We start from the raw sequence: 16,084 nt of genomic DNA on the forward strand, positions 1-16,084 counted from the left end.
AGGGGAAACATTACTATCGAAATTCTAGCGTTCCGGTAAACACATTACGGATACGGAAATGTAAAGATAACCGCGAGTAGAATATCAACGGCGGAACGACGAAACGGGATACAAGGTGAACGCGAAAATAAGGGTAGTTACCGCGGAGGGGGCGAGTATTTATTGTTGGAGGCAGCGAAACTGAAACTCGACTGAAGCAATTGAAGAACGTGGAAGGAAGAAATCGGGAAAGGGAGAGGGAACGAGGTACAGAAAGAGCTAGACGCCGAGTTAGGAGAATAATCTTGTTTCGTGGTGACTAGATTACACCACGCCATGCTTTCGAACTATGTACACGGTGCACACAGAGTACATGTACCACGCGTAACTACATAGTCGGGAATCTCATACCTTGCCCACCCTATTTGATACAGCTTCTATCGAAAATATCTAGTTAACTGCCATCGATTTATACAGGGTGTTCGGCCACCCTGGGGAAAAATTTTAATGGGGGATTCTAGAGGCCAAAATAAGATGAAAATCAAGAATACCAATTTGTTGATGGATAATTACAATCATTTTTGGTGAATACACATACCTTCGAAATCCTATTCACTTTCGAGAAAAAAATTCCTTACCGAAAATATAATTTCTGGCCAGAAATGTCTGCCCGAATTTTCATGCGAATCTTTAAAACGTCATAACTTCTGAATGGATTGGACGATTTTAACGTTTAAAAAAGCAAAGGACGCGTATTTTAGTGTAGAATATGTAGAAATTCTAAAAATATTCGAAAAGTTGTTCTTTGACACTCGAAAATGAGAAAAAACCCCATAAAAATGGTCCAATTTTCAAACAGCCATAACTCCTGCAATTGCGAATATATTTCAATGAAACTTTTTTCTGAAGTAGAGCTCATGGGTACCTACAAAAAAGAATTAGACAACTTTTCCGTAGTGCGTCAAACAAATTTATTAAAAATGGAAAACGAATTTTTAAGAAAAATCGACAGGGGGTAGCTGCTGAAATTTTTCAGGGGAAAAAAAAAATTTCAAATCGTTCTGGAAAAATTATTTTCGGCTGCGGGGGTCGATTACAATCATTTTTGGTGAATAGACACACCTCCAAAATCCTACGCATTTTCGAGAAAAAAATTTATTACTAAAAATATGTCTGACCATAACTGTCTGTCACCCTGAAAATTGAAGAGTTTGAAATCATTCTGGAAAAATTGTTTTTTGTTGCGGGGGTCAATTACAATCATTTTTGGTGAATAGACATACCCCCGAAATCCTACCCACTTTCTAGAAAAAAATTCGAAAGGTGTGAAATTTTTCGACGAAATTAAAATATTTCAAATCGTTCTGAAAAAAATATTGTTAGCTGTGAGGGTCAATTGCAATCACTTTTGGTGAATAAATGTACCCCCGAAATCTTGCGCATTTTCGAGAAAAAAATTCAGTATGGTCGGAACTTTAAACGTTAATAACTTTTTAACGAAGCATCGATCAACAAATTGGTATTCTTTATTTTCGTCTTATTTTGGCCTCTAGAATCCCTCGTTAAAATTTTTCCCAGGGGTGGCCGAACACCCTGTATACGTACGATATTTATGGAATGATTTTCTTTTACGAAACCAAACCATCAATTTTCGAACATTCTTCTCTGAAGGATTCTAAATTAATTACGATTGAACCATTATATAGGAATTAAATGTATTCTTCCAGTGTGGTATTCTTGTTTTACTATTTGTTATTGTTGATAATAACACTTATTAGGTAAGAACATTAGTTTCACAAAGTTCATTAATTTCATGCGAAATTTTGAAATAGAGTTACAGATAGTATTGAAGTAAAATTACAGAAATTCCCAAACTTTAAGTCAATTGTGTCACCCTTTCCCATTGTACAATCGACTTCCCCTTTTGCGGAAATTATTTTTTCATCAAGTTGAACAAATCCAAATCAAGAGAGTCCATAAAAATTTCGATAATCAAAAATAAGGGCCATCCTAGCCGTCCAAAAGTACCTTTAGGATGTTCAATGAGAATATCTGTCAAACGCCATGTTTGTTCCTTGTTACTTTCATTTATTTTTAATCTACAATGATAGATAATTTCAACAATGGAGTCGTATATGATCGAACAGAGTGTTAAAGTTATTAGAATTTATTTTGAAAATCAGTGTTGAATAAAAAATACCCATCGTAAATTAGAGTCCATCTGAGCAAACAATTCGATATTTGGTTAAAATGCTTGACGAAACTGGATCTGTTCGTGATAAACCAAAGTCTGGGAGACCAAAAACAGCTCGTTCGAACGAAAACATTTGCGAACGAGTTTTGGCACTGCCATTCTGTTAAAACATCTCCATACACGTCACACAATTGTATTCTTGCTCGAACAGCATTCTTACCTTTTCTGTAATAAAAATACCTCTGATTTTTCATATTTGACGGGACACCAAAAAAATACAATTGCTCAGAATCGAACAAAATTTTCTACAAATAAGCCTTGAAGCGTCAGCTGTGAATATACATAATAAGAATACGATTTAGAATAAAGTTGGCTGATTAAAAACACAATTAACGTCTCTGTCGATAAGAAAACGAAACTACTCTCCGAACAACCCAGTTTTTTATTTAAAAAAGAACTTCCTATAGTCTATTTTGGATAACCCTGTATCATGAACCAAGAGTATTTATAGTGAATATTTATTTGCTAAATAAATACAACACAGTTTCGACCCAAGTACGTAGTTTTGCAAAACGAAAATGCTGTTCTTAGCTTGACGGTTGGTTAAAAGAAACGAGACGCTCAGGGGGTGCAATAAACGAGTGTCCTCTTCAGGTAGTACTGACCTTTGCAAAGGTGGGGACTGCACCAATGGATACTTCATTAGAAATACATGCATGCAATGCTTATTCTCAACAATTGTTCGTAAACGTTGGTTTGTCTCTTTCAAAAAGAGGGAGTTTTCTTTCATTTACAAAAACCATCGACGTGCTCGTTTTCTGAGTACGCGATCACAAAACCCGCCATATTTTATCGAGTCGTGACTCAAAGTGCGTGTTGCGTTTCATGTTTCGAGACACAAGTCAAGAGGGTGCAGTCGTGCCCCTTCCTTGGCTTATTTAGACAATGAATAGGACCGATTGGGTCCGTGGATATCCCATTCCAAGTGTTTCGAATAAAGACAAAGTTCAGTTTAAAAAGATATTTAAACTGTGTGTTTTATTTTTATTCCACCACCTGTTTCCAATAGTAAATGTCAAGACTGGCGTAAGAAGACGCGAGCGCAAGAACCGCGAAGAAACAAATGGTGTTTGTATTACGGGGTAAGCTCGTAGGTTACAGAAGTGACGAATCCGTCTGGTGGCCAAACGTCACGGTTGAAACGCGTATCGCGTAGTCGGCGTCCAAGAAACAGCCGGGAGGAAGTAACCGCCGCGAGGACAAGCGTGTCGCGGAAGAGAAGAGAGAAGGCGAAAGAAAAAGCGATAAAAGGAAAACGAGCGTGGAACGAAGCGGCGGGCCGAGCGTAGAGGATATAACTCGAGGTGGAGCGTCGGTAGCTGATACACACGAGAATCACTATGGACGAGGGGTAAACACGATTTACACCATGACGACTATTGCCTCTCCTCTCGTCCAAAGGGCTACGCGTAGCCAGAGCGAGGGTGAGTTACAACACAGGGAGACACTCCGCACAGAAGCAGGGATGTTTGTCGTACGCGTTATTTGGCCAATAAAACCACGTGGTGGCTCCACCACCCCCGCACGGAACGTCGTAGAGAGACGATCGCCAGCTATGGTCGAATAAAGAGAAGAGATCGTAGACCACGCCTCGCGAGCTGCTCGACGCCTGCGTGGTTCCGCCTATCGAGCACGCTTTCCACGGCTGTCTAACGCGACACAGAACGCGACACAATCCAGCTGGGACCTTCTTGGACGGTTCGAACGCGATACCTCCGGTTTCTCGGCCTCCACGATATACCCGCGATTCACGGTTACCGTCAGACTCGAGATCAGTGATAGTTTTACTCTCAACCGGACGCGCTCCAGAGTGGAAGTTTCCCTTCGATCGTTTACTGGAAACCTGGTCAGACGGAGATCCTAACCGAGGAAGGAATTTTACCCCGAACATGTATTCACGAAGGATCGGGGAACCCCAGTGGCGGAAGTAGAACGTGATTCCTTCGTCGAGGCTCGAGCAAGGTTATGCCTTCGATTGTGTCCTCTTCGACCGCGATCGGTTGGCTCCAGGAACCGTCCTCTCACTTCTTCTTCCGTTTCTGGACTCCGAAGGCTCTACTGTAGACTCCAGATAGACTTTCGCGGATCGTTGATACGGTATTGCTCCGAAGGATACCCAACACTTCCCTCCAAGAGTTAGCCACGAGTGTTTAAAAATCGGCGCGCTCGAAGACGGGCGAGATCGAGCAACGCCAGTCCGATGTTTCACGAGTGTCGACGGTAAACTGCTCGTTCGTCGAATTATTCGACGACAACCGGTGCCAGTGAGGAACGAGACAGACTTTCGAGTCGTGCTTTCAGACTCCGACAGTGATCAGGCTCCACGGGACCGCGCGGTTCAGGTAGATTGTGGAGATCGCGATCGTTTCGGTCGAAAAAAGCGGCTCCGTAGGTCGACGGTGGTCCGCGAGGGTGCGGAGGAAATCAGGAAAGTGTTGTTCAGCCACGAGTCCAGGATTCTCACCCCCGGAGGCGGTACCATTTCGCCCGGGGGCGCGGGGCCGCCCGCGAGCCCTTCTTCGGGACACTATCATCCACCAGCGCACAGTCCACCACTGGTCAAGGTATGATATTTGTCCCGTAGTCCTTAGGTTACAGGAAACTGAAACGATCGCGACTACGGTATTCTACTGATCGGTGAAATAAAATTACTTTCCATTGTTTGTATTAAGGGAGGAAACCACTGTGAAAGGCAATCTTCAAGAATTTTTTGGGCGTAACTATGAAACTTTTTCTGATAAATGTTTAATGTTTTCCGAAAGTACCTTTCTTGAACTAGTTCTTGTAAAACTTATAAAAATATTAATTATTGTAGATATAATAGGAACCAGCGTGAGAGGGCTCCTAAAATTTGTTAGAAACGGGTGGACGTGTAATTTTCTACTGCAAGTTGTGAAACAAGACATAAGACGGTAGCTTTGGTTGCACGTACCGGATTTTAAAAAATAATTAGTTATTATAAAATGGTGGAAGTTTGAAGGAAGAATCTCAAAACACAAAATCAATATTTCTTTTAACACCACGTCGAAACTAATTATTCGATCGGAAATTCCATAAGTGCAACTGAAGAGAATAGTATTAGGAACCATCATACAAAATTTTAAGTAAATGGGATGAAAAGTGACTGAGTTATCGAGCCGTCCAGTTTGAAAAATGTGGTTTTGAAAAAAACGCGTTTAAAGTTTTGCAACAAATTATCTATGAAATAACGCTGGAGTTTTTGAAATTTCTAAAGGGTATCTTCTGTAGATTGATCATCGTCATTTATATCTCCTTTTTCCTTCAACCGAACGTCATGCGTCGCTGTTTTGTGATTTCGCTGAGCAGCGGAAAGGCGAAGCGTGCCCTGTTTGCGTCGATATGCGTCTGCCTGTGGTCCAATTGTAATATCGATGACCTTTATTATTTGTAATAATCCTGAATAGCCATCGTTAAATTGGATTATGGCTAAATAAATTGCCAATTGGAGCACTTTAGTCGTGTATCGGTACATTTCGTTCACACCACTTATCGCTCTAAACTAAATACTCTTGATTCACATAATTATCTCGACCAAAACACTTCCCATTCATATGAAACGTTTACCACATCAAAAATAATAAGAGTTTCAAATGAATGTCTCGAAATAAAGAATAGTTAACTTCAAGCGTTACACATATTATATGTTCTATATCTACTAAATCTTCTGAAACTTTGCCATTTTTGGGAAATTTTCTTTAATATTTTACAGGGTCATTCCTAAAACATTGAAAAGATATAAAAAAAAAATTTCGATATTTTTAATCCGTCACAGTGGTTTCCTCTCTCAACCCCTTGCCGTACAATAACTGAGGCTACACACTCATCAAGTCTTATACATATATTAAAATCAACACACTTTTACGTTGACGAGGTATTCATGAAACAAATCTATTCCTTTTCGTGGCCACTGTACGAACAAATTTAAATAAAATTGATTAGTATACGTTTGAAAAATTATTTGGAATTAAATCGTACGCCAAGAGATTAAAACAATCATCTTTGAAATGTCAAAGATCAAAGGTCAACAATCTGTCCGTGAGGTTCGTTCGAATGGTTAAATTTTTATCGACACGTTGTAAAATCTAGATTCTGTAATTGAAATTTATATAAGATGTTCCGTATTTTTCCGTATACACTATAGCAGTGTATTTTACAAGCAAAAACAAGACTAAAGTGTTATGCAACAAAAAATTCATAAATGCTTTGTTAAGAAATTGTAAGAAAAATATGAAATGTGATGTTTTTTTATTTACTGAACAAACAAATTTACTAAAATTTTGTTTGAAGAGAGCAACTTCTAGTCGAGGCACGAAGAAATATTTTTAACGTAGAATTATGTGGATAACTTAAACGTTTTTTTATCAGAGTTTAGTTTCTATCGTTTATCTTGGGTGCTGAAGTATTCTTCCTTCGATGATAACTTTTTGTTGTTATAAAATTTTGAACTATTGTTCAAGTTTATGTTCAGTAAATTGCAAAGAAACTCACGATATCGAAAGCTTGCGACAGATTAATTTCATTTTATTATAAATTCTTTTCTCATTTTAATGTCCTGAATCTCAACCGAGTTTTACAGTTCATGTTTTTGTCATAATTTCTTAACAAAGCATTTTTTGTTATATAACATTTTAGTCTTAGTTTTACTTGTACAACACGGTGTTGAAGTGTATACAGAAATGTGCAGAACACCTTGTGTTTTTATGTAACGAGTGTGAGATGGGTAGTCGTTTGTCTTTTATTCGTTATTCGGATTTTGGGTGAACAATTGCACTGATCAAGAATAATTTATGCTATCTTCTGAGGAAGAAAAGTTATTTGGTTGTGGTTTGAAAGATGTAAAATTGTTCTAGCATACCCAGAAACAAATTAATTCAGTAAGGGATTTCTCGAAACATAACTGGTTTGAACCGAGTTAATCTACCGGTTTGAACCCGCTGTAATGACATTTGGCTATTTTTTCAATTATGTTTGATGGGGTGCTTAAGAAAATTCGAATTTTGGGTGAACAATTGCACTGATCAAGAATGATTTATGCTATCTTCTGAAGAAGAAAAGTTATTTGGTTGTGGTTTGAAAGATGTAAAATTGTTCTAATATAGCCAGAAACAAATTAATTCAGTAAGGGATTTCTCGAAACATAACTGGTTTGAACCGAATTAATCTACCGGTTTGAACCCGCTGTAATGACATTTGGCTATTTTTTCAATTATGTTTGATAGGGTGCTTGAGAAAATTCGGATTTTGGGTGAACAATTGCACTGATCAAGAGTAATTTATGCTATCTTCTGAGGAAGAAAAGTTATTTGGCTGTGGTTTGAAAGATGTAAAATTGTTCTAGCATAGCCGGAAACAAATTAATTCAGTAAGGGATTTCTCGAAACATAACTGGTTTGAACCGAATTAATCTACCGGTTTGAACCCGCTGTAATGACATTTGGCTATTTTTTCAATTATGTTTGATGGGGTGCTTGAGAAAATTGGATGATATTAGGAAGGAGCAAGTGTTTCGATCATTTTGTTACAATCGTGTTGCTAGAAACTGTTAATTCTAAATGACACGGATTAATATACTAATAAATTACGAATTTTAATTTACAAGTTTAGAATAGCTTTCTTCGAAGCTGTTACGTCGCCACTTCCTTACTCTTGTTTAATTTGTATCTTTTAGTGTCACGATTATTACAACGACGGATGTAGACCGCGATGTACAAACAACTGTGTACGTTATCCTTCGCGAAGTATTTGTAAAACAAGTTTATTTAAAATTAACTTCGAGCGGGCTTCCAGTTTCTCGCCCGACGGATTGCAGTCCGAACGTCTCGAGCGCGATAGTTTGGAAACTGCAAGATAATGTCAAACGCAATACGAGAATTAATAATATGTTCGGTTTGAACGATGGAATTTTTAGACAATAGTGCACTCTAATGATTGAGGTTGTATGAAATTGCTGTAGGTTATTCGTTTGATGGCTGAATAGACTCGTAATCGATTCACTCCGTAATTGTAAATTGAAAGTTACGTTTTTTAACAATACACAGGGCCCTTAAGATAGGGTGGAAATCAAGGGTTTGCAAAATACTTCACGCTGACGTCGTTAGCAACCGTTAACGGGCTTATGAACTCTCTATTGCGTTATAACACTTAGTAATAATATCGATATCTTAATGGTATCATCGATAAGTCGGTGGAAGAGGTATAATGTACTCGTAAATTAAATAAGGCACGCAGATGGGAGCATGATTAGTTATAGGGAGACCAGAGCCCAAGGTCGTTTGAAATGCAATGTTAGATAATGAAATTCGTTCGATAACTACGATCTGTTAAATGCAAGCGAGCTAAGCTCGGCTTTGCAACGAACGGAGAGAAACAATTTTGCATAAAAATGATTTATTTTCTAACAGCATCACCCAAACATCAGATGATATCTTATTTTTAGTTTTTTTCAAGTTTGTACCAGAAAGAGAAATATAAGGATCTGAATGAAGCAGTTAATAACATTGAAATGTTATTTATTGGAAACAATAACTCTATACGTATGTGTACATTTAATTGCTGATCAGATTGAAAATACTCTTGCACAAATTCACAGAAAATATTTCAGGTATAATTACTGTGAGTGAATTCGTTGCAACTATGCCAAATACGAACGCGGACGTAATAAATTCGGAACAAGTGTAAATCACTAACACTTAAATCACGATTTTCTTTTTCCTCGGCAAACTTCTGCAAGATTTTCTTTTTTAATATTAATGTAGATAATCAGAAATCATTTTCATGCAAAACCAGAGTGTACATCCGTGTATCTGTTTTTTATAGTGAGAATGAAAGTTAGTGAAACTGATTTTTCTTCGCAAAATTGTAATTCTTAAGCTCCGCATGTTCTTAAACAGGATCAGGAAAGTAATACTAATGCTACTATTTCATTATGCAATCACCAGAAGTACCATTTTCAATCAAAAATAGTGTTCCTAAGTGTACACATTAAAGGCAGATTCAATAAATTCCCATTACCTTTCAAATCAATTGAACGAATAAAAGACATAAAACTATGATTCGACAAGTTCGTACTTTTCTCGTTAATTTTTATGATTTCTTGTAGCTTGAACTATTAACTAATGACATACTAACTCGCATAAATAATATTCGTTGCTTTGAAAAATGTCATTTTGCTCATTTTGTCCGCGTTTCAGATGTTTTTACACGCTATGAGAAAGAATTTTTTTTCTTGAAAATGCGTAGGATTTTGGGGGTATGTTTATCCATCAAAAATAATTGTAATTGACCCCTGCAACCAATAATAATTTTTCCAGAACGATTTGAAATTTTTTAATTTTGTCGACTTTGTCCATCTACTCGAATTTTTTTCTCGAAAGTGCGTAGGATTTTGGGGGTGTGTCTATTCACCAAAAATGATTGTAATTAACCCCTGCAACCGAAAATAATTTTCCCAGAACGATTTGAAACTTTTCAATTTCGCTGAAAAATTTAGGTACCTACCCCCTGTCGATTTTTCTTAAAAATTCGTTTTTTATTTTTAACAATTTTGTTTGACGTCCTACGGAAATTTTGTCTAATACTTTTTTATAGGTACCCATGAGCTCTACTTCAGAAAAAAGTTTCATTGAAATATATTCACTATTGTAGAAGTTATGGCTGTTTGAATATTGGATCATTTTTATGGGGTTTTTCTCATTTTGCGGGGTCAAGGACCAACTTTTCGAATATTTTTGCGATTTGTACATATTCTACATTAAAATACGCGTAGTTTGCTTTTTTAAACATTAAAATCGTCCAATCCGTTCAGAAGTTATGACGTTTTAAAGCTACACATGAACTTTCGGGATAACAATTCTGGCCAGAAATAATATTTTCAGTGAGGAATTTTTTTTTCGAAAGTGAGTAAGATTTCGAGGGTATGTCTAATGACTAAAAATTATTGTAATTAACCCTCGTAACCGAAAATAATTTTTTCATAACGATTTACAATTTTTCTTTTTCGTCGAAAAATTTAACTACCCCTGGTCGATTTTTCTTAAAAATTCGTTTTTGATTTTTAGTAATTTTATTTGACGCCCTTCAGAAAAATTGCCTAATACTTTCTTGCAGGTATCTATGGGCTCTACTTCAGGAAAAAATTTCATTGAAATATATTCATTATTATAGGAGTTATGGCCGTTTGAAAATTGGACCATTTGTATAGGGTTTTTCTCACTTTACGGGGTTAAGAAACAACTTTTCCGACATTTTTGGATTTTCTACATATTCTGCATCAAAATACGCGTTGTTTGCATTTTTTAAATTTAAAATCGTCCAATCCGTTCAGGAGTTATGATGTTTTAAAGATTCGCATAAAATCTCAGGCAATCATTTCTGACCAGAAATTATATTTTCTGTAAGGAATTTTTTTCTCGAAAACGCGTAGGAATTCGGGGACATGTGTAATAACCAAAAATGATTGTAAGCGACCCTCGTATCTGAAAATAATTTTTTTAGAGCGATTTGAAAAATTTTTTTCCTCAAAAAATTTCAACACACACCTGAATTTTTTTTTCGAATGTGTGTAGGATTTCGGGTGTATGTCTATTCACCAAAAATGGTCGTAATTGAACCTCGCAACCGAAAATAATTTTTTCAGAATGATTTTAAATTTTTTAATGTAATATTTTAATAACTAACGAAACCTCAATCAAGAAATTCTTCAATCAACAATATTCGTTACTTTGAAGAATGCTATTTTCCTTCGTTCTGTGCGGCGGGGATAACTTTGTGGCACCTCGAACGAGGAAAATCCTGACACTTTGAAAGAAATTACTGTAAACTCGTACTGTCCTGCCACGAACCATCGATTCGCGTTTGTTGGTGTTTCCCTGTCCCGCGCGACTCGAACCCAGTTTCCCTTCTGCTTCCGGGAATCAAAGACGGCGTCGGTATTCGTCGCGACGCGCGCAATGCGATACCGTCGTTGGGAAAGCGGCTGCTCTTTATGGTCACGTAATAACCGACCGCCCGTTCAAGGGGATTTTCATGAACAGCGAAGAGAGAGATAGAAAGGCAGTCGAAAGAGAGAGAAAGAGGTTGACGATGATGGGTATAAGGACGGCTGTCCGAACTCGTTTTCGTCAGGCAACGCGGTGAATCCCTCCGGGAGCCCAAGCGGCAGCTGTCTACGGCTAAAGCTCCCGTTGGAAAAGCTCGTCGAAACTTAACGCGGTATGATTTTTGTCAAATGATACTTCACCGGGCTTTGCGTCTGTCCCGGCTCACCGCCGCGAGATCGCGAAATGAACTGGTTTCGAGGGGGACCGAGTTGCGAATTGGTTTATTTGTTAACTAGCTGTTTCGCGCGGCTTCGATCGAACGAGATTTACTAATACCTTTTTTATTTACGAAACGCGTCGATTTTATTATTTAGTTTCGATTTGTTTTGATGCACCATCGATACTGGGTTAGCGTGTATAATAATTAGACTGCGGACGTTTATACGTTTATGGGAGATTTTAATTCCCAAAATACTACAGAATGCACTTGAATGTGTGCTATTATAAGCAATTTTCATGAAGACAGTGTGTCAAGAGCTTTCGTTATTGTTTTCTTGCGCAGACTTCGTCTCTGAAGCGGACACGCTACGGGGCACCCCGTGTACAGACACGAGGTGATTTATTTTTCATTGCATTAAAGTGCATAATAATTTCGGAGAATAGAAACTATATAGAATTGAATGGATGATAACACTGTTCAACACGAATTTTGTTTTCTTATAACCACTAGGTGATTCTTGTAGAGCTCTGTTTCCTAAACACGAATCTGAAAATGGAATTGCTGTATCACCCTCAGTTTTCGAAAAACACGAGTTTTTGTAAAAACGCTCAATTTTGAGCAAAAACGAGGTATTACGCGAAAATTAAAAACATCAGAAAGTTCCACTTAGTCTTAAAAGATAGAGGAGAGATTCCTGAATATGCTAACATCAATAGTTATAATATTTTGTGCTTCTAAACGGAATCTCTCCTCTATCTCTTAAGACAAAGTGGAACTTTCTGATGTTTTTAATTTTCGCGTAATACCTCGTTTTTGCTCAAAATTGAGCGTTTTTACAAAAACTTGTGTTTTTCGAAAACTGAGGGTGATACAGCAATTCCGTTTCCAGATTCGTGTTTAGGGAACTAAGCTCTATAAGAATTACCTAGTGGATATTGAAAAACAGAAAAAACATTTTATTTGTAGAACAGTGTAATTATAGACTGCGGATATTTATGCACTTATGGGAAATTTAAAAAATGTAAGAAATGCTTAAAGTAAGATACGAATTATTCCATTTACAGGTCGAAACAACCCTCTACCCCCGTTTCATTATTTCCATTAATAAAAATATTTTACATAAAGATTCGCAATAATAATACTAAGTTTGATGATACGCGATCGACCCATCAGAATCGATCTTTTACATTTTGCTTAACACAGATTAAATTAATAGTGTTCTAGAAGGGTTGACAGTCAAGAATATTAGAAATAAAAGAGTGTATCGCTCCCGAGCATATTCTGGTCCCGATCCCGGAATTTTTACCCCCAAAAAAGGTGAAAAGGGAAGGTGCACGAGGAGGGAACGAAGGGCCCTTGCGGCCCTGCGAGTAGCTCGCACACGCGCCCGACACGTTCGCTCTGATTAAGCTTAATTCATTCTCCCGACGAGCAGCGAAAGAGAACAGAACGTCGTTCCAGAAAAAGGCCCCAACCGCGGTCGAACTGCTGGCTCGCGCTGTCTGCCGTCCAATCCTGCCAACTTAACCTCATTAATAAATTAATTAGATATTATTGTGTTGGCAGCCAGGGCGGCAGCTGCGGGCCACCTCTCCTTCCCTCGTCTTCTGCGTCTTTCTTCGTCTACTCTGGGCCCGCAGATGACGCTCGGGACGCCACTCTATATACATATCTACCATGGGGGGGTCAAGACCCGTGACGTCATTTCTTGCGACGATCACACGGATCCACTCGCGACAACCCGCACGTTTTCCCGTCTTCCGAACAACTGCGAGACGTTAATCGGTGTCTTTTCGTTATGAACTACATCGACTCCATATTTTGTGGATCAGTTTCATGTACGATAACGGGCGACAGTTCAAGACTACTTTTTCGATCGATCGTTCCACGATATTATAGACATTAAATAGTAAACGGTTACTTAGTTGGTCTGACAACTTTCGTGACACAGATTTGCAAAAATGCAGAAAATTTGTTCGATAGAAAGCAAATTGTAAGACTCCCACTTCCAGGGTCCAAGGTGAATTAATTGTTTTGGTACGTTCTTCAGATTTATTCAAGTGGGGGCTGATATTATTCTTTCGTCATTTGGATAGCTCTTGTCAAACTGATAATTTTTTTTTGTTGCTTAGATACAGTTTTGCGATTTTCGTCGATACTCATAGTTAGTTTTATGGGTTTTGGTATTATAAATAAGGAAGTCGTATTACTTTATAGAAAATCTAACCCAGACCTAACTCAGACACTAAATAACATACGGTTAGTTAGTTGGTCTGACAACTTTCGAGACACAGATTTGCAAAAATGCAGAAAACTTCAATAGGATACAAATTATAAGAATCCCATTTCCAGGGTCTAGGGTGGCTAATTCTTTTGGGAAGTCCTATTCGTTTAAGTGGAGGGTTGTAGTATTCTTTCGTCATTTGGATAGCCCTTGTCAAACTGATAATGTTTTTTTTTATTGCCTAGATACATTTTTGCGATTTTTGTCGATACTCATAGTTAGTTTTATGGGTTTTGGTATTATAAATAAGGAAGTCGTATTACTTTATAGAAAACTTAACCCAGACACTAAATAGTAAACGATTTGTAGTTGGTCTGACAACTTTCAAAACAGAGATTTGCAAAAATGTAGAAAACTTTGATACAATACAAATTATAAGACTCTCTTTTCCATGTTCCAGGCTGGCTAATTCTTTTGGGAAGTCCTATTTGTTTAAGTGGAGGGTTGTAGTATTCTTTCGTCATTTGGATAGTTCTTGTCAAACTGATAATTTTTTTTTTATTGCCTAGATACATTTTTGTGATTTTTGTCGATACTCATAGTTAGTTTTATGGGTTTTGGTATTATAAATAAGGAAGTCGTATTACTTTATAGAAAACCTAACCCAGACCTAACTCAGACACTAAATAGCAAACGGTTACTTAGTTGGTCTGACAATTTTCGAGACACAGATTTGCAAAAATGTAGAAAATTTGCTCGATAGAATGCAAATTGTAAGACTCCCTCTTCCAGGATCCAAGGTGGATTAATTGTTTTGGTAAGTCCTTCAGATTTACTCAAGTGAGGGGTGATATTATTCTTTCGTCATTTCGATAGCCCTGTCAAGCTGATAATTTTTTTTTTATTGCCTAGATACATTTTTGCGATTTTTGTCGATACTCATAGTTAGTTTTATGGGTTTTGGTATTATAAATAAGGAAGTCGTATTACTTTATAGAAAACCTAACCCAGACCTAACTCAGACACTAAATAGCAAACGGTTACTTAGTTGGTCTGACATTTTTCGAGACACAGATTTGCAAAAATGTAGAAAATTTGTTCGATAGAATGCAAATTGTAAGACTCCCTTTTCCAGGGTCCAAGGTGGATTAATTGTTTTGGTAAGTTCTTCAGATTTATTCAAGTGGGGGCTGATATTATTCTTTCGTCATTTGGATAGTTCTTGTCAAACTGATAATTTTTTTTTGTTGCATACAGTTTTGCGATTTTCGTCGATACTCAGTAATTTTTATGGGATTTGGTATTATAAATAAGGAAGTCGTATTACTTTATAGAAAACCTAACCCAAACACTAAATAGTAAACGATTCGTAGTTGGTCTGACAATTTTCAAAACAGAGATTTGTAAAAATGTAGAAAATTTCGATACAATACAAATTATAAGACTCTCTTTTCCATGATGCAGGCTGGTTAATTCTTTTGTTGAATGCTATAGGTTTCTTCAACTGAAGGGTGGTTTATTCTTTCGTCATTTTGATAGCCTTTGTTAAATAGTATATATATAAGTAAATAAGGAAGCCGTATTACTTTACAGAAAATCTCAATTGTTGCTTCTGTTGTCTCGATATCATCAAAAATATCAGCCAATTCGTCGTATGAAATCAACGATAATTTGCCACCTGTTTGGCACCATAATGATTCATATAGAGTAATCGAAAATAAACTATAGCAAGTTTTATTTTAAATAAAAAACAAACTATTCTGAATTTTATTGGTTTTTTTACTCAATTATCGAGTATTCACCACGTTTACAGACATCAATTCGAACGTGGAAATTTTCGATGACATATTGGTATATTTGCTCGCTTAATTCAACAATTTCATTTCTAATTCAGGTTATGAACCGTTGCTGGTTAATTGGATTAAACTTTGCTTTTCAAATAACCCCACAGAAAAAAGTCCACTGGGGTGAAATCACACGAACGAGATGGCGAATTCGCGTCACCGTTTCTTGAAATTAATCGACCATTGAATTTCGATCACAATAAAGTGATGTTTTCACATGTTGTGTGTAGCGTAGCTCCGTCTTGTTGAAAATAAACATTGCTTACGTCGATTCCATTTAATTTCAGCGATAATCAGTAACAGTTTCATTACAACATGCACCATTCGCTGTAACTGCATCTTCATTCTCGTTTTCGAAAAAGAATGCACCGATTATGCCTTTCGACTAAAATCCACACCAAACGGTAACTTTTTCTGGACGAAGTGAATTTCCTTGAACGGTTCTTGGATTTTCATCTCTTTATATGCGAGAATTTTGCTCACTGACGCGTCCATTCAATAGGA

The 16,084-nt window shown here is 37.2% G+C and overlaps 1 protein-coding gene across 1 annotated transcript in view; it reads left to right on the forward strand.

The window, feature by feature from the left end:
• The first annotated feature begins 3,866 nt into the window (after positions 1-3,866).
• The window catches only part of Drgx (Dorsal root ganglia homeobox), a 92,455-nt gene continuing 80,237 nt past the window's right edge, over positions 3,867-16,084 (forward strand). The window contains exon 1 of the mRNA XM_076779192.1: positions 3,867-4,797. The gene's annotated coding sequence lies outside the window, so the exon portion shown is untranslated. The remainder of the gene's footprint in view (positions 4,798-16,084) is intronic.

Source organism: Colletes latitarsis, chromosome 11 (assembly GCF_051014445.1).
Source record: "Colletes latitarsis isolate SP2378_abdomen chromosome 11, iyColLati1, whole genome shotgun sequence".
Lineage (NCBI taxonomy): Eukaryota > Metazoa > Arthropoda > Insecta > Hymenoptera > Colletidae > Colletes > Colletes latitarsis.